General features: G+C 42.3%; 1 protein-coding gene across 1 annotated transcript in view; it reads left to right on the forward strand.

The window, feature by feature from the left end:
- EPHA6 (EPH receptor A6) overlaps positions 1-27,357 on the forward strand; it is a 1,083,458-nt gene that overhangs the window by 800,092 nt on the left and 256,009 nt on the right. The window lies entirely within an intron of this gene.

Consider the following 27,357-nt stretch of genomic DNA (forward strand, 5'->3'; position numbering starts at 1 on the left):
TATATTTTGCGGATCCGTTTTTTGCGAACCGCAAAATACTGAAAAAGACATACGGTCGTGTGCAAGAGGCCTAAGGGCTCATGCACACAAATGTATTTTCTTTCCGTGTCCGTTCCTTTTTTCTTGCGGACCACATGCGGAACCATTCATTTCAATGTCTGTTGTATGTATGTCTGTTCCGCAAAAAAATAGAACATGTCCTATTATTGTCCGCATTACGGACAAGGATAGGACTGTTCTATAAGGGGTCAGCTGTTCTTTTCCGCAAAATACAGAATGCACACGGACGTCATCCATATTTTTTGAGGATCCATGTTTTGCGGGCTGCAAAATACATACAGTTGTGTGCATGAGCCCTAACACTGTCCAGTCGCTGCTGGTAGTATAAGACTAGTAACATAGTTTATAAGGCTGAAAAAAGACATCTGTCCATCCAGTTCGGCCTGTTATCCTGCAAGTTGATCCAAAGGAAGGCAAAAAAAAACTGTGAGGTAGAAGCCAATTTTAGGGGGAAAAAAATCCTTCCCGACTCCAATCAGGCAATCAGAAGAACTTCCTGGATCAACGACCCCTCTCTAGTAACTATAACCTGTAATATTATTACACTCCAGAAATACATCCAGGCGCCTCTTGAACCCTTAACTGTGCCAGGACACTCTCCCAACCATCTTTTTTTAACAGTGCTGAAAAACTTTTCATATTATAAATTAATAAAACCCTGCTAAGCCTGCTGAAATGTGCTCAGTAACGGGAAAACATTTTAAAATCTATTTTAGAACTTTTCACATAAAGCAAAACATCTTTAAATATATGAAAAAAAATCTAAATGTTCTGAAATTGCAACACTGAAAATAAAAATGTATTAGTAGAAGCTCCTCTCCCCTCCACAAAACTGCGATTCCAGCTTTTCACTTGAATCCATAGATGTAAAAAGTTACAGGGTACAAAAATATTTTCTCCAAAAGTTTTTATTTTTTTATGTATTAAAACACAAGAAAAACAATATAAATGTAGCATTGCTGTAATCGTTCTGACAAGTAGAATGAAGGTAACAGGTCAGTTTTACCACGTAGGCAACAGCGTAAAAAAGAAACCCATGCAGCTATGGTGGAATTGAGATATATATATTTTTTTATTCCACCCCATTTGGAAAAAGAATTCTGGCTATGCGAACGGAAAAATAAAAAAATTATGGCAGAGAGGAAAAAAATAAAATAAATCATAGGGTCAGGAAAAAGTTGCAGAGCGCAACATATGATCAAACTATTGGTGTAAAATAACACCCTGTGTTATGCCAAAACCATACCCCTTTTTACCCATGTAAACTTGGCCAGTGGTTTTCGTTGGTAAAGGTGGAAACCCTACATACTGCTGACCGAGCTGCACTCTCATTAATATACACTCTCATTATCATGTCACTGCTGCAAAGTGAATGTCGCAGAAATTTTAAATTGTCAAAAATTTGCTTTGTATTCGGCTTTTCTGATATGTTTTCCGATGTGTGTGCTCCATCCACTAGTGTGCTGACCTGCTGGCCTGTTTGCATCACCTACAGTTCTATTGCTTTTGGCCATGTCTACTTGGCTTGACCATGCCCTCTACTAGTTTGGCCCCACCTATAACATGTGGCCACTTCTACGTTGTTTTTTCCAGGGATTCTTCCACTTTGAGTTCCCAATCTGCCCCTGGTGAGGTTACCCATGCTATAACACTCAGAAAACATGATGGTGGCTGATAAAGGGAAGGGGTGGGGGAAAGAGGATGTTGAACATGCATGTTGATCTCTCCATTACAGGAACCACCAAGACAGTGTCCAATTTGGCCAGCCATTTCTTTCCTTTTTTATTAAATGCATTTTATTGAGTTTTTAGAAGAAACAATAGGAAAAAAAAACATAAGGTTACAGACAAATATATCAAAAAAGGAGTTGTCAAATACTGTAGATGTTACACTTGAGGTAAAAACAGTAAGCAACTGTACAATAAAAATATTGGATGGATTCTTCATATGTTTAAATGGTAAAGTGGAGAGTATAGAGAAATGAGTGTACTTTGAGGGAGGAAAAAGTGTGGAAATAATAAAGGAGCAACCAAGACGCAGCCTAGGAACACTAGCTATGGAATGGGATTAGAGGAGTAGAGTGCAAACCGTATGAGACACCAAGTTAGACTTGCTACATTCTAAGAATGCGGACAACAATGGAAAAGTATTAGGAGCCTCAGTGGTCTTAGAAGGAATTAAAATTTTAAGAACAGGTGCATGGTTGCCCATAGATCCCACTTGTGGTGGAAAGATTCTGATTCCCCCCCTGGTAGGCCAACACTTTTTTATAGGTGAAGTTTTGAGAGACTATTGATCAGGGGAAGATTGGCCATAGACCTTACATGGAAATTTCCCGGTGGGCCGATGCTTAGGGGCCACCTGAGCCCTCCTCACGGCCGGCCAGTAAAAGTTTTTGGTTATGTATTTTGTGCTGCTGGCAGTATTTTGTGATGTACTGTGTTATTTAGCTCTGTTGGGTGGTATAATGTACCACAATATGGTATTGTTGGATGGAAAGTGATTTTTGGGGGGAGGTATGTGTATGCTTAAAGGATCATTAACTGTTTGAAAATACTTTTGTGAGAGACATATCAAAAGATTAGATCGGTGGGGGCCTGTGCACTGAGAAAATTACCTATACCTAGAATGAGGAGTGAAACGCAAGCGCATAGAACACACTCGGTCCTTAATACATAAGACGGGCTCCATAGAAGTCCATAGGCCTGTCTTGATTCCATGCTCCTCTGCGAGGACATATCAAAAGTTTTTTGAAAAGTCAGCAACACTTTAATATTTGACATTTAGAGGTGTTAATTTTGTAGTAAGAGACTAAGCTAAACGTCTCCAGCAAGTGGAGAGCAGCTGGGAGAGATTGTTGTGGGTGTGTGAGAATGAGATTCACGTCATCCACAAAGAGATTTTATCAGAATTAGGGCTATGAAGTTATGCCCGATATTGAAGTGTCACTCCTAATTTTTTCTGCTAGGGGCTCAATGACAATGGGGGGAAACCCTGGTGTGTGCCATTCGTGATCTGGAAAGGCTTTGATTTAATGTTGTTGACTAGAACCAATGCGGAAGGACATGCATATAAAGTCTGGATTGCAGAAAGGATAGGGCCTGAGAAGCCAAAGTGTTTAAGAGGTTTAGAGGCACTGTATTTTTCGCTTAATATAACGCACTTTTTTCCACCAGAGTGGGAGGAAAAAGTCAATGGGTCTTATAAAGCTAATGTGCTGAAAATCATGGTGGCCGGCAACATTGTTTAAGTTAGCCTGGACTTTGAAGTGTGGAAAGTGTGGGGCAGGCAGCGGTATTGAAGCATTCAGTGATGCTGAATGCTGCCAGCCTGCATGTTGTTGCTCCATAACCGAGGAGAGAGGAGAGCCATTCTCCTTTTCCTCTACTGCCCTGCATGGTGCACTAATTGGTGGTGAGCACTGACAAGAACCGCTGCTCCGCTGCCTCTATCAATCAGCTTACTCCTGCCTGGCCACGCATGCCACTGCTAAAGGAAGGAAGGCAAGGAGTGAATGACACTAGCCCTCAGTGGACCGTCTTCCGTAGTTCCTGGATGAGTGAAAGCCAGGACGTGAAGTGGGACATGAAGGCGAGCTCAAGGGCAGACCTGGACATTAAATGATTATAACCCCACTCATGCAGTACATGGTTATACTCTTAAGCATGGGGGTTATAGTCACATTTAATATAAACACTCTTAGAGTCTGTACTGTAATTGGTTTTAGTGTTTATATTAAATGTGACTGTAACTTCCCTCAACCTTAAGGATACACCCATGTACTACAGAACATGGGTGCATTCATATGGATGAGTGGGGTTATAGTCATATTAAATATGAATACTTTTACAATTACAGTACAGTCTCTGGACAGAATGTGACTTTATGTACTGCAGGCCCTTGATGCATTCTTAAGGATGAGGGGGGGGGGGGGGGGGGGGGGTTATAGTCACATAACATAACAGTGCACCATTGCAGATTCACCCATAACAGTGTGTCATCCACAGATCCCAGCATTACAGTTTGTCATCCACAGATCACCCCATAACAGTGTCATCCACAGATCCTCCATAACATAACAGTGTCATCCACAGATCCTCCATAACAGTGAGTCATCCACAGATCTCCCATAACAGTGTGTCATCCAAAGATCACCATTGGTACAAAACCCACTAAAGCCCACCACCCATCATTAGGTGCTTCTTATAAAGCAAAAAATACAGTATATTCCCCAATGTACCTCTCTAAATCCAGAAAGAGGTGCAGAGATGACATTTACAGGGAGTTTGTTGCTTTTATTAGATTTATGAGGCTTCTGGTTCCATCTGGAGCCTGCTGGCCCTTCGTTAGGACGACTTGGTCATTTTTGATGATTGAGGGGAGGAGAGAGAAGAGTCTACGCGCTATCACTTTTGCATGGATTTCAGGATTGACAGTAAGAAGCTACAATATGAACCTTGCATAGATAGGGCACTAACAAGTCACTGAATATCTTAAAATATTCTCTATAAAAAATGTCTTGACCTGGGGATATTCCCAGTTTCAGCGATCCTATGGCAGTGGAGCTCTCCAACTCCAATATAGTGTCATGGTACCTCCTGTGACAGAGGTTAGAAAATCTGAGCTACTGAGTGTTAACTGACAGTCTCTTGATTCTCAGTGTTGTTGCTTGGTAATGACCACACCTCTTGTCAGGTGCAGCTGTGGTCATTACTGCATTCCCTATTTAGTTTGGTCTCACACTTCATACCATGCGGTTGATATTCTCTGCTTGGATTTGGAAGAGTTGGTGTGTGGACCTTTCCTGTGTTCCTGCTCATCCATTTTCTTTAAGTTAAGTTGTACTACTCTTTGTATCTGGTTGTTCCCCCGTGCTTGTTGTTACTAGGCCTCAGGGAGACGCTGATTCATTCACCTGGGAAGGAACCAGTAGTCTCATTCCCTTTCACTACCCCAACGGCATTTCAGGGCTCCTAGGGTCTAGGTTCTGGCGTATGTATTTTCCCACCTTCGGAGTTTATACATACTGACAGGAGTCAGGGCCAGGTTTAGGGGTTTCTTAGGAGTTGACCTTTCCCCTCTCCCTAGCCTTGAAGCCTAGTTTTGTGTCCCTCCACTTTATTCGTGACATTTAGGGGTGTATAGTGATTGAATTAGCTCAAGGTTCAATCAGGGTAGCTGAACTGAATTTAAAGTAGGTTAAGAAATGGAGGACTCAGTGTGGGGATTATAGAGATCATGGCAGTAATTGCTGAGGTCATCAGCTATATCCTGAAGATTTGCTACTTTGGAGTTGTACAAGCGGGAATACAGGTGAGCATTCCTAGATTTCAATTGGACTGATTTAATTTTGTTCGCCATCAGTCTGCTAGCTTTGTTATAAGAATTTCTGGATTGTTTGTCAAAATCTATGGCTAAGTGCCTATGAAGAGTTAAGGATAGTTAAAAGATGAGGGCTTGGGCTAAGTTGGTGTTGGCCCTCAAATTTTATCAAAGAGTTCATGAATTTACTTGTGGGCAGACTTGTTAAATCTGTCTGGCTGTTGAATCAGAAGACCCTGCATGTATGCCTTGTGGGCATTCCAAACAGAGAAATAATTGGTTAGGGGCATTAAAACGGTTGTGCAAGAATGAGGATAGGGGGGAGTTTTAGAAACACCCCCCAACCCCACATACACTTGGCTGAACCTGTAAAGGGAAGCTTACCTAACTGCTTCCCGACGCTGGCTTCCAGCTACTCCAGGCCTTGGCTGCTCCACTGTGCTTTTTCGCTGAAAACATTCGGTTTTATGCTGCCTGCAAACAATCACTGGTCACAGCGGTGACCAGCTCCCCTTACGTCATGACAAACATTGTTGTGTACCTGTTTATTTTCTGACTGGATCTGAGGCGGCCACGGTTCCCTCCATATACTGAGCAGGGCACCGGTAGCCGTGCCCCTTCCACTATTGTAGGGGTTACAGTGGTCATCAGTCTTAGGTACGTGGGCAAGCCCCGTTCCACCATTTGTATCCGGGCATGTGCTTTAGCAGCATAGGGAGAGCTTTGAGGGTCTGACAGGGGTCACCCTTTATCCTCCCTAGTTTGGGTCCGGTCAGTAGCTCTATTAACTGTGTATGCTCTTGTTGCTCACATACAGCCGTGACACTGCTGCGGCCAATGATTGGCTTTGGCAATGCCAAACCAGATGTTTTCAGTAAGAGGGCCCACGAGGCCGAGAGGAGAAGGAGTGGGTATTCAACACTGGGAAGCAGGTAAGTAAGCTTCCCTTTACAGATACGGCCAATTGGAGGGGTTTGCCAAAACCAATTATTTAAATAACAAAGCCAGTGCTCTATAGAACATATGCTAAATAAACCATGGCAAACATAAAAACACAGTAAAACCTGATACAATTAAGTATGAAGTAAAGTGTAGAAACAAATACTGAAACAGAGCAGTGGGTGAGACAGAGCAAACAATATGCCCTGCATATTGGAAATAGGTTACAAGTACCTCAGGTAGTTCTGGATGTGGAATTCCAGTTGCCTGAAATTCTGGAGGACTTTCGGGTCTGCTTTGGAGAGATTGATGACACAGTTGGCAAGCCCCTTGATGAAGGATTTCTAGGCCCTTTTTCACTTTGAGATCTGTGTATGCCCCTGAATGTATTTTTAAGTGATATAGAATGTAATGTTTTTGACTTTTCCAAAGTCAAATATTGTACTTCTTTCCTCTCTGTTTCCTCTGCCTTCACTTGACTGCCTTCAAATTCATAAATTCATTCTGCTTTTGTCAAAGGTGAAGTGCCTGCATGATGATTTAATTAGCAGACTGTTATTTCTTGCTTAGCATACTAATTACCAATATAAGTGCCTGAAATGATTAGCAGGGAACTCATTTACAAGAAGTAGTATTTCTCTTTTATAAAATGTCAGCCATTGATTGGGGAACATATTCTCTGTAAATGGACCAAAGCAGAACCACAACTGTATTCCTTTCTCCAGCTAAAGGGCATTCAACAAGTTTAAGGTTGAAAAGCATGACGTCTTTGTTTTAATCTTGCTAATTAACCTGAATTTTGTGCTATGACTTTTAATGGTTCTTAATAATTAATATTTTTTCTAATCTTGTCGCAACGTACGGTACATACAGAAGTCTCATTAAAACTAGAAAAGTAGCACTTTTAGTCCTCTGAGACATTGTCTCTGGTCAGTACAATTACAAATGGAAGCTCTCCATGAATAGAATACTAAATGATCAGATAGATGGAGAAAAGGAGCCGATATTATTGACTGTGATGCAGCTTTTGCACATCTATACATTCTATGGTTTGGGGTAAAGACTGCTGGGACATTTAGATAAATCCTTACCGAGCACCAGGCATGGTCGTGTGCCTGAGGGTAGCAGAGGCTCAGATGTTTTTCTTATTTCAATAAGGATCAATTCATAGGCGTTTATTTCAAGCAATAACAGGGTCACCACAGTCTACCAGTTGTGACATTAACAGTAAAAAGAGATGCTAGCATATTGGACAATGCTTTGAACAGTACCGGCTTTTTGCCAGATACTGGATATCGTACTCCTAACATCTTTCGTGTCATGTAATTCACACCAGTGGTGTACAGGATTATTCCTCTCAGGATTCATTCCCAGATACACTAGTGGAGGTCTCTAGGTTGGCATATTCCTAGATTGAGGCTCATCTGTTTTGATCTTCACTGGTCGTAAGATAAATGAGGTTACTGTGTCTGATAAAACTCTATAGGCGCTGCACCCCGTGGCAACTAGAACTGACTGGGACCCACAGCAAATTTTTGAACGGGATCCCCCTCCCCTTGGTCCTCTTAATGCAGTCCTCAGACCAGAGCAAAAAAAAAATAATACTCGCCTCTCTTCTCCTCCTGCAGGTACCTCCACTTTTCATGCAGCACTGCATCTAGGCACGCATTACACTGTGACCTGACGTCACATAGTCTCAGGTCATTGTGCACGCCTACGCACACATTCTTACATCCCAGCTGTGTGCTGTCAGGCGCCAGGAGAAGAAGAACAGGGAGCAGTGAGTAATACCAATGCTAGGACTAGAAGTACTATATTCACCGCTCCTTGGGCCTCCTCTCAGCCCTCTTCCTGAGTTTAGAAAGCAACTTCCCCTGCCTCCATGTTAGCTGTGTCCCTGGCTGCACCAATCCTCCTCCAATTAGACTTATTCGGCTCATCTAGTCTTTCAACATTGGTCTGAAAACTCAAAAAAAAAAATTTAAAGGGACACTTATAGAAAGGTGTGTTTAAAAAAAATCTCAATATTCAAAGAAAACTATTTTTTTTAAGAATTGCTATCATTCGACAGCAGTGATCACAGAAAGATAAAAGTTCTCAATGAGAGAGCAAAGTAATCAAAGTTTATAACCCTAATGCTTAGGGAAAGGCTTATCTACAATGTAATCCTCATTAGAATAGTAGGTTGAGGACTGGAATGACAGAATGAGAGCTTCAGCCTCCTACTTGCCCACTAAACTACCAGAGCATTCTCCAGTAGGCCCAGGCTCTAATACCATTATGGGTTCTTAAAGTCCAAGAGTGGAAAAAAAATACATTTGTAGCTGCCTTTGTAGTCAGTCACTTCCCACTAGAGTATATTTCTTTAAATCAGAATCTATTAGATATTATTGATGATAATGAGGGTTGGTTCCAAGAATAATTTCCTCTGGTTTGCCCAAGGAACCTCAGTCTGACATGGGGCAGCTTTATTGTTAGGCCTAGATAAACAGCCTATAGGGGAGCAGAGCATTGATTATTATAAGGTGAGAAGCCCTCAGCAGACACACTACTGGGATAGCATAGGGAAGGTGTGGTGTCTAATTGAGTCACCACCCCTTACTCCTCCCTGGTCTGATTGCTGCTCTGATGGAAAGTGTTAACTTAGACTCTGCCGTGCTAAAAGTCCAGATAGGAAGAATGTTGATCACTCTGGAATGGAACTAGTATACATGGAGTCCCTCCAAAAACTTATATCCAGAAAACCATCCAGCCATTTTTTTATAAACTGAAACATTTGCACAGTATACTCACATGTAGGTTACTACTGTATGTGATAAATAAAATAGAAGGACCGATATCACCCAGTTTTAAGATTTGCTATTTTGTATTTCCTACTGCAGATTACATTTCAACAGGCCCAATCCTTTTTTTTTCCATGATAGAATTTACAATTAAAAGTGCTTCACTCAACACAACAGTAAAGTATCATCCTTGAGAGATCTCTTCATTACAAAGAGAAAAAGGGATAATGCTTCTACACTGCCTCAAATGTAGAATGACAACCAAGAATTCAAGCAAATTGCAGAACATATGCTCGTCAGTATAAAATATCCATATATTAACGTCATGCATAATGTCTTATTTATGAGGAATAAAAGCGCCTCCATTAAAACTATATATATCAGTGGAAAGCCAAGAATTGAAAGCCAAGACTGCAAAGAAATTTGGCTAATTCCAGACACATTTGATCTTGCTTTTTATTGCAGTGCATCAGATCATCTTCCAAAATTGGTGCAGGTGGAGACAGCAGTCATTCAAAGTGAAGTGATAATACTGTCATAGGGGTGTCTGCTTTAACCTAGCAGCTCAACATTGTCTATACACAGAAGAGAGATGTGGGTTAAAATGGCCGATTTTGACCATTTCTTAGAAATAATGGGAGTAGCCTTGCATTGTAGCTTATCTTTCATATCCAGGGCCTAAAGAGTTTGGCAACTTTCTAAAAACTTTTTGGAAATGCCCATATGTGACCACTTTCCATGCTGGATGTTCTGAGCATGGCGCTAGACAGTAGCGGAACTGGTGCAAGCAGGGAAAGCCAAGAAAGCGGTCACATGCGTACATAAATAATGAGATCACCACCATCTTGTATCCCAGGGGCAGCTATGGCTCTGCATTATTTACATAAACAAAGGACAGCCGGGCCCTCGGACCATCCACCGAGGTGACATAAAGGCCTGTTTTCATTTTAGTGTGCTACATCCTGCAGTTTATGGGCATTTAGTTAAAACTGTTAAGAAGAGGACAACCCCTCTTTAACAAGTAACATTGGGGCCCCATAGCAAAACTTGTAATGGCGTCCCAGTCCATCCGGACGACCTTCAGCAGCATGTTCAGAACATGAAAAGCTTGTGACTATTTTAGTCCTCCTTATGCACAGGCATAATAGAGTGATGTCGCAGTAGTTGAATAATGCACACGGTGATGTCACAGTAAAGAGAAACTCTACTCAGTGATGTTGCACGATGGGAATTTTACAAACTGACAAATGTTGTCACAGTACAGGGATAATGCACACTATGATGTCATAGCACTGAAATAGCGCAGATAAAATGTTTCAATGTACAATGTCATATCATAGCAAGGTAAAAAACCATAATGATGTCACATGCACGTATTATGATGTCGCAGAACTGCTGTAGAATAGGGATGATGCCTACAGCAGAGATAACCATTAGACTCTATGGTAGAAACTTCGGATGGGGCTGCATTTAATGTCCCTTCCATAATTCATAGTCATCACTAACTGCACCTTAAGGCTACATGCACACGACCGTATGTGTTTTGCGGTCCGCAAATTGCGGATCCGCAAAAAAAACGGATGACGTTCCGTAAGGCATTCGTTTTTTTTTGCGGATCCGTTTTTTTTTGCGGATCCATTGTAATAATGCCTATCCTTGTCCGCAAACTAGAAAAAAATAGGACATGCACTATTTTTTTTGCGGAGCAAGGGAACGGACATACTGATGCGGACAGCACACGGTGTGCTGTCCGCATTTTTTGCGGACCCATTGAAATGAATGGGTCCGCATCCTATCCGCAAAAAAAACGGATCGGACACGGAAACAAAATACGGTCATGTGCATGAGGCCTAAAGGGAATCTTTCACCAGCGACCTCCCTATCCCGCTTTTTGCACGGACACATAGCTTTGATCCATTTGATTAAAACACTCTTTTGTTGATCTGAGGCTCTGTTCTTGAGTTATGATACTTTTTCTTAATTTGAAAATGAGGCCTTTAGTGCAGTGAGGGCACTGCCATTGCTATTGCTAGCCCCCTTCTGGCTATTTTGATTGACAGGGCCAGGCATTGACAAAATAGCGAGGGAGAGGCTGGCCACAGAAAGGAGAGGAGCTTGTGTGCAACAAGAGCAATGGTGACTCCCTCGTTGCACCAAAGGCCTAATTTGCATATTAACCCGTTCGCTACCAGCACCGTACATAAACGGCGCTGGAGTGATGTGTAAACATGGCGCCCGCTCGCACGTGCAGGTGGCGGCATGGCCAGCAGGTCTCTGCTGTTTCTTACAGCAGAGACCTGTGGCTAATTACCGTGACCGGCAACATTAATGGCTGGACAACCCCTTCAACATTTGGTTATGAAGTATCGTCAACCTTTGGCCTAGGTGTTCACCCATGTCCTGGAGCTAGCCACCAGCTTAGGGATACAGGCTCATTTCTAGAGAATAACTAGTTAGAATATATGGAAGGAAACTCACATTGCTTGCAGAATAGGGTGCGTCTGGGGATTATCGCCTAGAGGCCAGCTAAGACTACGATGCTCTATCAGAATTGCCATATGTTTCCTGTGATTGATTGTTTTGAGTTCCTCTGATCTTCTCCTCATACTAATAACCCTGTCCCTACTATTTGCTATGTAGAAAGGTAAGTGAGCTGTCAGGCTTTACCTCTAGGCATCAAATTCTGTCAGCAAAGTGACAATACATTTATGTATATTGATCCTATAAGTTTGAAATATTGAACATTCTTTATATATTCCGAGGGATTTGAGGTGCTCTTGGACACATTATAACTGTGGGCCTTTAGAAATCATGGTATGAATTTTAAAGACTAATTCCAGTGGTTTTTATGTAAACTACCAGTCACAAAAACACAGTATATCAGTGGGGTGAAAAATTGCATCCACACTGGGGGTTCTGCTGTAGATTAATTGATAGGTATTGTATGTAAAAAAAAATCTATTTCAAAATGTTTCAGATGAGGCCGAAATATCCCTTTTAATATCGTTTTGATGCACTTGTTAGAGGCTATGAATACTTTTTTTGCAAAAAAGGAAGGCAAAAACACTGGCCAGAGATAATCCAAAAGATCCTTTATAATCCAATAATAGCACGTTTTGTGGAAAAATTCCCTTCTTCAGATACAGAATATAACCACTCCACTTTTATACACATAGGCGGGAGGTTCTTAGCAAACATTCTAAATAATCCAAAAAAACTAAAAGTAGAGACTCTAGATAAAGTGGTCTATATGTTAGAAAGCTATTAAAGAGTTACTGTAATTTCACACAATCTCTTGTCATTTAATAGAGAATTGTGTAACTAGCAAATTTCTAAATCACTTCATTTTAAAACTGCCTGCATCCACCTGAAAAAAAGCTGGAAAGTCATGGCCACTAGGGGTCTCACTTCCACCTAATGTACAGACAAGATCTGTCCCTGGTAACAGAGACTCAGAAAACAGCTCAGAGAAAGTAGGGAGGGGGGGGGGGGGTGTCAGAGCTAGCCGTGAACCTGATAAAGGAACTGCTTCTACGCTGCTTCTGACATCACAAGAGTTTCCTGCCTTTCTTCAAATTTGATTTATCCCTCTTTGTTTGTTCTTTGAGCTCTGGAGCTGAAAATAAGTAAAGTGGGAAGTAAGGTGAAGGATGTCACAGCAGTACAATGCTGGCAAAAGGGAGATGCCCCTTGCTTCTGAGTGAAATGCATCTAGCTGTGCAGCTGAAACAGGGAATAATATAGTTGTAAAAAAACATTAGGGAAACCCAAACATAACTGGTCCTTCAACGTTAGAATTGTACACAGGAGCAGCACAACAGCCATTATGTAATTTTATTTTTTAACTTACAGTAGGTACGCTTTAAGGTAAAACACTTAGATAATAATAACTGAACCGGTACGTCACAGTGGTTGAGGGCTTGTATGGAGTGGGCTGCTGCAGTGAGACTGCTCTATATGCGGCAGTTGCCGACTGTATCCTACAGAAGACACCCAGCCACAATGACGGGGGAACAGCGATCCCACGGCACCCTGTCATTTAACCCCTCGGATGTCGTGATCAAGACTGATCGAGGCATCTATGAGGCAAAGAGGAGGGATGTGGCTCTCCCTGCCTTCCGATTGGAGCCCCTGCAGTGAATCATGGGGCTCCGATCAGTTACCTTGGCAGCCTGGACACTTCTGAAGCTTACCAGGCTGCCATGGCAAGCTCCCTGCTTAACTGTGCACAAAGCACAGCTCAGCAGGGAGTGTGTTAAAATCTTATTCACCCTAATAGATCTCTATTAGGGTGACTAGGACAAGGGATCAAAATATCCCAGGTTCTAGCCCCCTGAGGAGGGTAAAAGAAAATGTAATGTTTATACCACCCCCCTTTCACAATTTTACATATAAAAATATATTAACAATAAAAAAATAAACATATCAGGTTTTTCCGCTTCCAAAAATGTCAGAACTATTAAAATATTTTTTTACATTTCCTGCGGTGAACATTGTAATTGAAAAAAATGAAAACCACGTGAATCGCCATTTTTTAGTCACCTTTTACCCCCAAAAAATTGAATAACAGTGATCAAAAAGTCGTACATACCACAAAAAAGTCGTACATACCGATAAAAACTAGTTTTTTTCCGCCAAAAACAAGCTCTGATACAGCTCTGTATACCAAAATATAGAAAAGTTATGGCTGTCTGAAAGGGCAATGCAAAAAAAAAAACATTTTTTTCAAAGGTTTTTATTTTAAGTAGTGTAATGCCGTGGGCTCCTATGACCAGTTTTGAAGAAAGGCAGGGACACAACAAAGTCTCTTCAACACTGTTTATTGTTTGTTCCAGCCAACTTACAGTTCAGTTACAGCCGGATTGCAGCCGGGTCAGTTAATCAGTCCACAGGCCAGTGTTTCCTTCTCACGTGCCTTGCAGTGTGTGATCTGCAGCCTCTTACTCCACAGATACACCCTGCATCATGCTGCTGACTTTTAGGCTAGGGCTACACCATGACATGTGTCACACGACAATAAGTCGCGCAACATATAGGGCACAACTACACTGCAACATGTGTCGCACGACATTTTGTCGCACCAATTTCGCGCAACAATTTTTATAATGATAGTCTATGGTGTCGCGCTGAGACGCAACAGTCGCAGAAAAATCCATCTTGGATGGATTTTTTGCTACTGTCGTGTTGCAGTCGCAGCATGTCGCAGTGCGACACCATAGACTATTATTATAAAAATTGTTGCGTGACACATGTCACCATGTAGCCCTAGCCTTAAACACAATCATTGACATGAGCCACGTACAAAACCCGGAGTGGACAGTGGGGAGTAAGCAGCCACCCAGCTCTTTGCTTACTCCCAGTAAAAGCCAGGCCCGGATTAGCTGTTAAGAGCTATACTAGGTAACAATAGTGTCCACTATCTATCCTAGTGGACGCACAAGCTAACGGCTTTTACTCCACCAAGGCCGGATAGCTTGGTGGCCCGTTTCAGGTGCACCACAGCAAACCTCGATATGCATCTCCTTAATAGTTTTCTTGCACCATTCTCAGAGATACAAACCATCCTTCATATATGAGGCCTGTCATTGCCTCACAGTAATAAAACAAAAAAAAACGATAAAAGTTAGGTATCGCTGTATTCATATTGAGCCAGAGAATAAGGAAGTCACACAGTGAATGCCATGATGAAAAACCCCAAAAACCTTGGCGGAATATATACACTCACCTAAAGAATTATTAGGAACACCATACTAATACGGTGTTGGACCCCCTTTTGCCTTCAGAACTGCCTTAATTCTACGTGGCATTGATTCAACAAGGTGCTGATAGCATTCTTTAGAAATGTTGGCCCATATTGATAGGATAGCATCTTGCAGTTGATGGAGATTTGAGGGATGCACATCCAGGGCACGAAGCTCCCTTTCCACCACATCCCAAAGATGCTCTATTGGGTTGAGATCTGGTGACTGTGGGGGCCATTTTAGTACAGTGAACTCATTGTCATGTTCAAGAAACCAATTTGAAATGATTCGAGCTTTGTGACATGGTGCATTATCCTGCTGGAAGTAGCCATCAGAGGATGGACACATGTTCTCATTCTGTTTATGCCAAATTCGGACTCTACCATTTGAATGTCTCAACAGAAATCGAGACACATCAGACAGGCAAAATTTTTCCAGTCTTTAACAGTCCAATTTTGGTGAGCTTGTGCAAATTGTAGCCTCTTTTTCCTATTTGTAGTGGAGATGAGTGGTACCCGGTGGGGTCTTCTGCTGTTGTAGCCCATCCGCCACAAGGTTGTGGCTTCACAAATGCTTTGCTGCATACCTCGGTTGTAACGAGTGGTTATTTCAGTCAACGTTGCTCTTCTATCAGCTTGAATCAGTCGGCCCATTCTCCTCTGACCTCTAGCATCCACAAGGCATTTTCGCCCACAGGACTGCCGCATACTGGATGTTTTTCCCTTTTCACACCATTCTTTGTAAACCCTAGGAATGGTTGTGCGTGAAAATCCCAGTAACTGAGCAGATTGTGAAATACTCAGACCGGCCCGTCTGGCACCAACAACCATGCCACGCTCAAAATGGCTTAAATCACCTTTCTTTCCCATTCTGACATTCAGTTTGGAGTTCAGGAGATTGTCTTGACCAGGACCACCCCCCTAAATGCATTGAAGCAACTGCCATGTGATTAGTTGACTAGATAATTGCATTAATGAGAAATAGAACAGGTGTTCCTAATAATTCTTTAGGTGAGTGTATATATATATATATTTTTTCTTTTTTTTTCAATTTAACCCCAAAAAGAATTTATTTTCCGTTTTCCAATAACAGACATGGTAAATTAAATGGTGCCCTTAAAAAATACAACTTATCCCACAAAAAATAAGCCCTCATATGGCTATATGAATGGAAAATTTAAAAAGTTATGGCTATTGGAACATGGGGAGGAAAAAATAAAATGCGAAACCAAAAATGGGCCTGGGACTTAAGGGGTTAACCATATACAGACAGCAGCCTCTGTAGCGCTTGCTAAGCTACCCAGGACACCACTCAGTGTAAAGAGTAGAGGAGCGCCGAAGCGATGAGGCAATACACGATGTGAACAGTATGATATTAAGGGGGTTGTCCAGCAGTTACTCATATTGTCAGGATAGGTCATCAATATCGGATCAGTGGGGATCCAACACCTGGAACCCCGCCAATCAGCTGTCAGACGAGGCGGCGCTCCATGTGAGCGCCGCTTCCTGGTCTTCACACCAGGCCTTGTCTCCTGCTGAGTGGTGGTGTAGTGAAATTACAAGTATTCGCTCCATTCACTTGAATGGAGCGGGTACTTGTATTACACTGCACTGCCAAATCTGCAGAGACGAAGTGCAGTGTAATGAAGAGGAAGCGACGCGCGCATGGAGCACTGCCTCCTACAAACAGCCGATCAGCTAGGGTGCTGGGTGTCGGACCCTCACCAATCAGATATTGATGACCTATCCTGACGATAGGTCAAAAATATTAATGGCTGGACAACCCCTTTAAAGACATTTATGCCTGATCATATACTATGGGTTTGCTTTAGAGCAAACCGTCGGTCTCAAGTTTCCCCTTCCTCCCCCTTCCTATATGGCAGAGTAAGCCTAAACTTTCTACCACCATATACACTCTGCTGACCCGAATCGGAAATGTCTCCATAGAGGGGAGCTTCTCCTATGTCCTTGGCAACCCTTTTGGACCGGTGCGAGGGCTAAACAATCGATGTGCTCGCACCTTTCTACTTTTCTGGACAAGATCCAGCCCTTGTCAGCGCTAGTACAGCACTGCACCTGTCCCTAATCCCAAAGTATATGATCGGCCAACAATATCACACTGCTGGGTACAATAACATGATAGGGCAGCACGGTGGCTCAGTGGTTCAAATCCGCCCAAGGACAACATCTGCATGGAGTTTATATGTTCTTCCCGTGTTTGCGTGGGTTTCCTCCCACACTCCAAAGACATACTGATAGGGAACTTAGATTGGGGACAGTGTGACGCTAATGTATGTAAAGCGCTGTGGAATATGTCAGCGCTATATAAGTGCATATAATAAATTAAATCAAATGAATTAGCGCTTCAGCGAACCTCTTCTCTCTACAATAAGCGGCATCCCTGGTCGCTAAGCAACACAATCCAGGAGCCGCTGTCTGTATATGTTTAATATTCCAGTTAATTTCCTATTATCTAAGTATTTTATGCATCAATAACTTTCTAACATATGGACCATTTTATTCCGAGTCTCTTTTTTTATGATTATACGGAATGTTTGCTTAGAAACTCCTCCTTTCCCGGGGCTGTTTTTCCCGCCATAGTGTGACATTTGTATGTACCGTATATAAAAGTTGAGTAGATGTATGCTGTATTATGTCTAAGTGTATCTGAAGAAGGAGATTTTTCCTCAAAACGCGTTATTATTAGATTATAAAGGATTATCCCCGGCCGTTGCTTTTGCCTTCCTTTATGCAACATAGGTATTTATAGTGCACCTTTCGTTAATGTCCAGATCACCCCAGGGATGGTTTTGGATTTCACAGCCAGACCTATCACAACAACATAAAGTGAGAGTCCAACCTTGAAGGCTATGTACACCTTTGGGGGCATTTTATTTTTTTATTATCGTATTTTTTTTCAATTAGCATTTATTAAAAATGTTGAACACATGTCTCTGTGCAGCCTTGAGATTCTGTAGTAGCAGGCGATGAATTTTCACTCTGTTCCTTATCTCTGATATGTGACCATCTAAAACACTCATTATAGCTCAATTCTTATCTTACTGATAAGAATGTGGCTTAAATAAGTGTGTATGACCTTTTAGTAATTTAGAGATAAGGCTTATTAGATGACAGCACAAAGTGAAAGTACCATTCACAAAGCTAGACAGTTAACCCTTTGTGACAAACGGCACAATTGAAGAAATTATTTTTAGCCCAAAACTAGTCAAATACTGTCATAAAAAATTGCCCCCGATGGTGTACATAGCATTTAAACCCTGTCTCTTTAGATGTTCTGAGTCCCAGCAGAACCATTCTGTGTTGGCACCCAACACTTTTTTCTCTGTATTCTTATATCAGTTTTGATTCCATGTTATCATGATGGACAACACAGCATGAACATGTTTCATCTTGGAAAATAAAGTACATTTTACATTCCATTTTATGTATATTATTCCATGAAAAGTATTATTACCCCACAGAATAGGGGATAAATGTTGGATCGTTGAGTCTCCAACTGCTGAGACCTCCAGCAATCCCAAGAACAGAGGGCCCCGAGTCTCTACTGTGAACAGAGCCGTAATGTCGGTCATCGCCTTCATTCATGACTGGAGGGACTTATGACTGTCTTAACCTCATGAAACACCTCCTGCCTCTTACGCCTCCAACTAGCTGAAACACGCTTCTTGATTGAAAAAGGCTGCAGCAACAGCCATTTATTATTATTCAACAAGTCTGGCCATATGCCTTTAGACATCAGCATTTTCTTATATAAATAAGAACACTAGGGATTAGAGGGAAATCATTCAAGAGAGAAACACTTGCGGCAGTGGTTCCATCTCCGGAACTGCCTGCCGGATCTGGCAATCCAGACGCAAACTGATGCATTTGTGAGACGGATCTAGATGCGGATCCGTCTGACAAATGCATTGCAATACCGGATCCGTCTTTCAGGTTGTCATCCGGAAAAAACGGACGTGGTATTTTTTATTTTGTCATTTTTAAAGGTCTGCGCAGATCGGGAAACCGGTTTTCTGGAACACTTAGTACTGGATCCGGCATTAATACATTTCAATGGATCCGGCATTTTGGCAAGTGTTCAGGATTTTTGGCTGGAGAGAGAACTGCAGCATGCTGCGGTATTTTCTCCAGCCCAAAAATGTAAGAGGGACTGAACTGATGCATTCTGATGCATACTGAACAAAATGCTCTTCATTCAGAACATTAGGATAATACCGGAAAAGAAAAACGCTAGTGTGGAAGTACCCTTAAATGGGTTCTCACAGAATAGGTGATAAATGAGAGTTTGATTCTCTGCGATACCGAGAATGAGGGGTCCCAAGCCTTCTGTCTGAATGGAGCGATAGTGTGCATTTTGTTCCCCCACTCATTTGAGTTGTTGTACCAATCTGCAATCCAATATTTAATTTTTGTAGAATAAACAATGACAAACGACTGCCACTTGCTAGCTAACTTTCAAGCAGTGTGGCTGGTCCTCTTTACACCAGCTGCATGCTCTGAGTTTTATCATGAGATCCACTGACTATGCGCTATGGTAATGTGCCGCACAATATGGTGATGCACTACTCTACCGCCTGACCCAGTGTTGTAGCCAACATGGCAGTTAACCCCCTAATTCCTGGCAAATGCTAGCAATATACAGCGCAGTCTTTGAACATATACCGTCCCGTTTCACATCAAATACAGTACATTTCACACACATGTATTTGTAGCACCTTAGGGCATATGGCTCACAATCATTTTTCCCATTCCACAGGACACCTGGTTGAGACCATTTATATGTTAATAATATTTACATTGCTTCTGGTGTGTAGGAATCAAGTCCATTTTGTGTATCCGGTTGCTGTTGTCCTATAGGGGTATATCACATCATTGTGCAGCCTCCATTTTCCTATACATTGGTTCAGCACTTGACATTGCTGCTTCCACGAGATGCATGGAGCGCTTTAACTGTAGGAATGAAACGATCCACGTCCTAATACCGTGCAATGAATAAATAGTCATGAAGCAGAAAGAATGAGTAATTATGAGGTAGGTAGTGGATTTCAGCAGATGTTTGTTAGAGTCAATGCACCTTTAATGGTGCAGATAACATCTAGTGTTTCATTACCATTTCCTCAGAATCCAATTAGCTATAATTCCTTCAATATTTATAGGGAGCCGGGAACAAATCTTATGTCTTCATTCTCCTCAGAGCACAGACTGCAGGACCTGTAGCATGTCGCAGCTCATCACATGGGATGAGGCTACATTAAGCATTTTACCTTCGTGATTCTGCCTTGCTTTCCTTTGAGGATGGAATACATCTATCATGAGATAATGCTGCAGCTCATTGCACATCAGCAAAGTAAATGTTTTCTCATGTAATGTTTAACCACAGAAATAGATGATGTCATGCAATATATTATCCCATAGAGTGAGTGTGAACACATGTTTCCGCAGATTTTTTATTTAAAGGGAATATGTCAGCCTTTTAAAAGACATTTTTTGGTGTTATTTTTAATTCTCCATGTCACTTTGTATATTTAAAACAAAAAATACAAAAATCTTGCTGTTTTCACTCTGGCAACTAATAATAGACTGACACATCCTGCTCTGTCGAGATTGCTTTTCTGTTGTCATTATCATCTCATTATCATCGCAGGCACGACTACAATGACAGATAACAACTATATACTGTGTAGATAACACAGGTTCCTTCATTCATTATAGACGATAATCAGAGCTTACCTACTCCCCCTCTCTGCACAATGAACTCTGCACAGGTCACACAGCATGTGTAGAAAACCTCTCCCACAGAAGCCAATGAACCACTGGTTCCATGGTCCATGTGGCCACTGGAAAATTCAGAATTTGTGAATTCTGTTAGCAGCTCAGGCAATATGGCTGCCTCCTTAATCATGAACAGAAAATAAAAAAAAAATCTACAATAAGAAAATAAAAACAGATTGAAATAAAAGTGTTTCACTATTTGATTTTAAACTGTCAAAAAAAAAAAAAATCCATTCCCTTTAACTCTTTGGGGTCATTTACCATTAGCAGGGCCCTCGTGATCAGCTAGTGGTCAGGAGATCTGTCAAAAAGAAATGGTTGTCTACAATGGGCAACCCCTTTAAGATAATGGTGTACACTTACCAGCAGCTCTAGGAAAAATACAAACACATCTTGATGACATCATTAATATCCAAATTAAAGGGGTTGTGCCACTATTAAAGCGGTTGTCCACTGTATTTACTGTATATTGATTATCCAATCCTCAGGATAGGTCATCAATATCAGATCGGCGGGGGTCCAATCTGAATTTCAGGATAAATTTGATCCGCTGCCAAGCCAAATTTCCTAGTGCTACCTGTACATAGGTAGCTATACTACCCATAGTGTAAAAAAACTAAAAAAATAGTACTTACCTCATCCAATTGCTCGGGACAGGCCGGCCACCACCATCTTGCTTGAAGATCTCGCTCGAAATCCCGTGCACAGTGATGCATGACGTGATCGAGATTTTGCGTCAGATCTTCAATCAAGATGGCGGCGGGCGGTCCTTCATGAGCCAATGGATAAATTAAAGGGGTTCTTTTAAACTGATTATCTATCCTCTAATCAGCTGTTTGAGAAGGCAGCGGCGCTCCAGGAGCGGTGCTGCCTTCTCTCGGTTTTCCTCCGTCCCAGTGATGTCACAACTAGTATCACTGGCCTGGGCGGGGCTAAACTCTGTTCACTTGAATGGAGCTTAGCCGCGCCCAGGCCAGTGATACTAGTCGTGAAGTCACTGGGCCAGCTGATCAGCGGGGGTCCAGCATGCCGGACCCCGCCGATCAGATGCTGATGATCTATCCAGAGGATAGATCATCAGTTTAAAAGAACTGCAGAACCTCTTTAAGTATGATTTATATATATTTTTTTATTTATTTAACACTCTGTTTTTACTATTAGATGCTGCGATCAGCTATGAATGTGGCATCTGAGTGGTACAATGATGGGGAGCTGTGCAATCACCGTAATTCGTCACAAAGCAAATATTTTTGCAAAAATTTGAGTAGCAGCTGAATGGAATTTTGGAATACTTCTCTCATCTCTAGTAATAATAGGATTTTATTGCCTGGAATTAAGCTGGCGGTCCAGTATTCTCTTTAGTACATAAATAGAAATTAAACTTCCATTTTCCCATTATGATAAAAAGTCTGATTCGCCCATTGTCTTTACCAATCAATACATGCAGCGAACGCACACATAATAAGTATGATGGATTGTGACACTGCGTTCGCCCCCTGTTCTCCGTACCGCTATTAGACATTATCTGCTCTAATGTTTTATGTAGATGCGGAGCATGTAAACTCCTCATTCATGTGCTCAGAAGATCAGAAATTCATTTTGAAGTATCATTTAAGGGCAGTGATAAGGGGCTTTCATAGGAAATCATTCAATGAACATCAGGCAGGGAAATTGTGAATAAATACTCCATTTACTGTGGGAATTTAAAACAAATCTCACTTTGGAGAAGAGGATGGGCCCCTTACAGATGTGCTTTGCCGCACTCTTTGGAATTAGCAATTTGATGAACTGTCGCTTGGTAACTTTTGTGATGAGTCTATTCGTACTGGAGAGGCAGGCTGAGATAAGCACCTGCTGGTTCATCCGCTGAGCGATTATCCACCAGAAGCAAACAGAATTCATTTCTAAACCGTTGCAAATAACATGCTGAAAGGTGTAATGCCAAAGATACGCCAAATAGGTTGTAGTAATTCCTTGGCAAGTGCGCCCTGTTGTGTCATTCCTGCCTTAAATTCTGACAGGAAGGCAGCAGAGAGCATGTTAATGGTGGCCTCCACGTATAGGGGGTCAGACCCACTGCACAGGATCATAAAATGTGTTATAACATATCCACTAACACCTTTAAGGCTGAGTTCACACGGGCGAGATTTCCGTGCGGGTGCAATGCGTGAGGTGAACGCATTGCACCGCATTGAATCCGGACCCATTCATTTCTATGGGGCTGTGCATATGAGCGGTGATTTTCACGCATCACTTGTGCGTTGCGTGAAAATTGCAGCATGCTCTATATTGTGCGTTTATCACGCAACGCAGGCCCCATAGAAGTGAATGGGGCTGAGTGAAAATCGTAAGAATCCGCAAGCAAGTACGGATGCGGTGCGATTTTCAAGCATGGTTGCTAAGATGACAGTCTATTCACTGTATTATTTTCCCTTATAACATGGTTATAAGGGAAAATAATAGCATTCTTTAATACAGAATGCTTAGTAGAAGGTCAATCGAGGGTTAAAAAAGAAAAAAAAAATTAACTCACCTCCTCCTCTTGATCGCGTAGTTGCCGATCTCTTCTTACTTCTTTAATCATGAGCTGCCGGCTAAAGGACCTGTGGTGACGTCACATCACATGGTCCAATCACATGGTCCATCACCGTGATGATGGACCATGTGATTGGACCATGTGATGAGCTCAGTGACATCACCACAGGTCCTTTGACAGGTCCTGAAGAAAGAACAGGAGACCGGCAGCTACGCGATCAATTGAAGGAGGCGAGTTAATTTATTTTTATTTTTTAACCCTCAATTGACCTTGTACTAAGCATTCTGTATTAAAGAATGTTATTATTTTCCCTTATAACCATGTTATAAGGGAAAATAATTACATCTACACACCACCTAACCCAAACCTGAACTTCAGTGAAGAAGTTCGGGTCTGGGTACCACATTCAGTTTTTTATCACGCGCGTGCAAAACGCATTGCACCCGCGCGATAAAAACTGAACAACTGAACGCAATCGCAGTCAAAACTGACTGCAATTGCGTACCTACTCGCGCGGGTTTGCCGCAATGCACCCGGAACGCATCCGGACCTAATCCGGACACGCTCGTGTGAACCCAGCCAAATTCTGCTTGTAAAATCACCTTTGGGTAATATAGTAACTACTTCTTTACCAGAGTGTTTAACCCCTTCCTTACCAGGCCACTTTTTCAGTTTCAGCAATGGGCCTATCTAACTGCAAATAACTATTTAGTTTCGGAGTCAGCCTACATGTATTAGATATTACTTTTCACAGGAGACCTTAGACCTTTCCTTTGTGCTATTATACAATAGATATATTTTTTTAAAGATATCGAAGAAAACCTTTGACAATTATTAAAAATATATGTTTTTCCTTATTTATTTATTTTTTACAAAAGATTTCAAGACGAAATATTTCTATAACCATTACTCTGTGTTTGTACTGTGAAAATGGATGCTACTTGTGTAATTAATCTACTGGCTGGGCTGAGAGCAAAACTTCAAATGGCGGGAACGTATTTTAGATTTTGGCAGCCTATTTTTCTATTGCATAGAACAGCTGTTGTACAGTGATAAAACATTAGAAACTCCTTCAAAGTGACTATTTTTTTAATAAAAAAAAAGGGGGAAAATGTGTGTGTACATAGTCTACTATACTATTACTAAAATTAATATCTATATCTATATTTTTTTAATTTTACTTTTTATTTTTTATAAAAAAGGGAATTAATCAATTCCTGCAGGAAAGGGTTAATTCACAGAATAGGATCACAGTTCACTTTACAGCCAGCAGGGGCCACTCTCACACCAAGGATCTTTACTAAGCGCATCCCTGCTGGCTTTTCTTCACAGAGGATCGTTGTGACATTTGTCATGATTACATTCTCAGAGACCACTTTGGTTAGTTTCCGGGATCTTCAGTGACCACAGCTGTCTTATGACAGCTCATTCACAGTGATCTGCAGAGCCACATGGCGCCATTAAATTGTAATGTAACCTGCTGCTTTTATAAGGCGGGTTACATTTAACAGCCTACCGCCCAGATGTATTGCCTACTTATCACATGACCATCAAGTGTCATGTGACCAACCCAAAACACATCATATGTCATATAGCCTTGTCGCTGACTGAAGGAGAACATTACTGATTTCATGTTTGTTCATTTGCTTCTTTCAAGCTGTGCAGAGAGATCCAGCAAGCTGTTCCCTGCCAGATCAGCCTGCCTGATCTCTAGAGCTAGTGTGAAACTAGCCTAAGGCCTCATTCACACTTCAGTGTTTGGTCAGTGATTTCCATCAGTGATTTGTGAGCCAAAACCAGGTGCGTGTCAAAACCACAACAGGCGCAGATCTTTCCATTACACCTTATCTCTGTGTAGGCTTCTGTGAGGATTGTAGAATTATTGTTTAATGTCAGCCATGATCTCATTCCAGCCATCTGCTGTCAGATGGCAGAGGTAGTGTACTCCACAGGGGTTCTGGCTTCAAGGAGGCTACATGCATACAAATTCACACCTCAACCAGCCAGCATGGAGGCTGGCTTACTGTAGGGGGTCTCAGCTCTTGCCCAGATCTATCATACCCCTCAGACATCATGGAACGGGCGATTCATAAGGAATTATGAATCGCCCGTCCATCACAGGCATAAACCAGATATATATTTCTGACCCTGTGGCCAAGACAAACATGGCCCTGGTCGTAGGTTGGTAATAGGAGGTCAGGGAGGGGAGATATACAGATATTTCCACAGAAACCTAATAATGGTACCATGTTTGGACTCTACCTGTAGCTGGAACCCAGGCGGATCCATTGGTCCCAGAACCATCTCCCTGTGACATTCTGGTCTGGAGCTATGAGCCCTAATGGGTTTAGTGGGTCCTTGGCTGCCAGCACAAGAAAAGGGGGAGTGGACCCATCCCAGAGGAAGGGAGGGGAGGGGAGGGGAGGGGCCGGCTACAGGTCAAAAGGCCCATGCAAGCCAACGGGTGTGTCTTTTTTCTGAAGGGGGTCACGCTGCATCACTTGTTTGGAAGGGATCGGGAAACGGCTGACATCACTGCCTCCCATGTGATTACAGCCAAGCCTTAGAGCAATTCAGAACGCGTGTTTGTACCACGCCACCTGTATCTAAACCTCAGACCACAGTATATATTCCCTTTGTATATCGTGTTATGTCTAGTGAGCCCTTAAGGCAAATAAATATATCATTTAATCTTGTGCTGTTCTGGTATCTCAATCACGAATCCCCACGTCCATGTTTTGGCCTAGTTATACACTATTGCGGGTTAGTTTCTCACCCTATATAATCCTGTTAGCGGACCGGGCTTATATCAAACGAAAAACTGGTGGCAGTGAAAAGGCTCCCTCAGCTTGTTGCCTCTCTGTGCCTGCATGGGAGGTGTCTGTGTAAACTGTATCAAGCTGACCTTACGCGCTCCTAAGGAGGGCATAACGTCACGTCTTGGTAACCAGTGACCATACAGTATCTCGAGAGCTCGACGTAGTTGATGTCAGGCGGCCGTGAGGTGTGGTATTCGTCACAGCTTAACTTCTGGTTTTGGCTCACAAATCACTGATGGAAATCACTGATCAAACACTGAAGTGTGAATGAGGCCTCACTCTGAGAAAAGGTAGGGAGAATAGTGAAGGAGTAGTCATCTGTCAGATTCAGAAGTCACAGCAGCTGGGTATTCTCGGCATATTTGAAGGGTCGTGGCCGGATCTCCGCCGGTCCTCATTATAGTTATTGGGGTCAGATGGAGATTTTTAAGCTTCTGGCAATGCTGAAATGCAGAGAGATCTGACAGACTGTTCCCTGCCGGATCTCTACCGCTCGTGTGAAACTAGCCTTAGAGATAGCAATGGGAGGTGATGTGCTCTTTGCACCAGTAAGTGGCGCATGTGCAGTCTGTTCATTGATGCCTATGCCCACAGTGGGTATTGTATGGCCCGGGCCCGGTGGTGGTGTGATATTGGGCTGGATAAAAGCTAAACAGGGCAGGAGTTATCGACGAGTAATGCAAGAAGTCCTGGGCATCTGCAGCAATAGCCACTGCCCCTGCGCACCTGCAATCCTGATCTGCATATACCACCAAGCTTCTTTTTTGTAGCTTTACAGACAGAAAAGTCTAAGGTTTTACGTATATGTGTCCCACAGTGCAGTGTGAGCAGTTTGAAACGTGAGAAACATGTCAGTTTTACTCACCTGATTACAACGCTGCCCTTGGTTTGCAGATCCGCAGTTTCCCTTGCAACTAAATTCCATTTTTAGCATGCAAATGAGGCTTTAGTGCAATGAGGGTGTCGCAAATGTGCTTGTTGCACGCAAGCTACTCTCCTCTCTCTTGCCGGCCCCTACTTCAGACCGAGCAAAGGCAACATTATGTCTCTACTGCCTGGCTCTGTCAATCAGCGGTCCAAGGGAGGGCCTGGAAAAAGAGAATCAGTGTGTGAGTGCAACGAGAGCAATGGTGACGCCCTTGTTGCACAAAAGCCTGATTTGCATGTTGCTAAAAAATGGAATTTCTTTGCAGGGGAAATGCGGATCTTTAAACTAAGGGCAGCGTTGTAATCAGGTGAGGAAAGCCGCTTTGACACTGCTCTTGGTTACATATGGATGTCACTGGGGACAGACTAATTTTTATAACTACCAACTAGACCCCCAGTTCCCCTATCAGACTGAGCTCCTTAGAGATTACAGCAAGA

Source organism: Bufo bufo, chromosome 3 (assembly GCF_905171765.1).
Source record: "Bufo bufo chromosome 3, aBufBuf1.1, whole genome shotgun sequence".
NCBI lineage: Eukaryota > Metazoa > Chordata > Amphibia > Anura > Bufonidae > Bufo > Bufo bufo.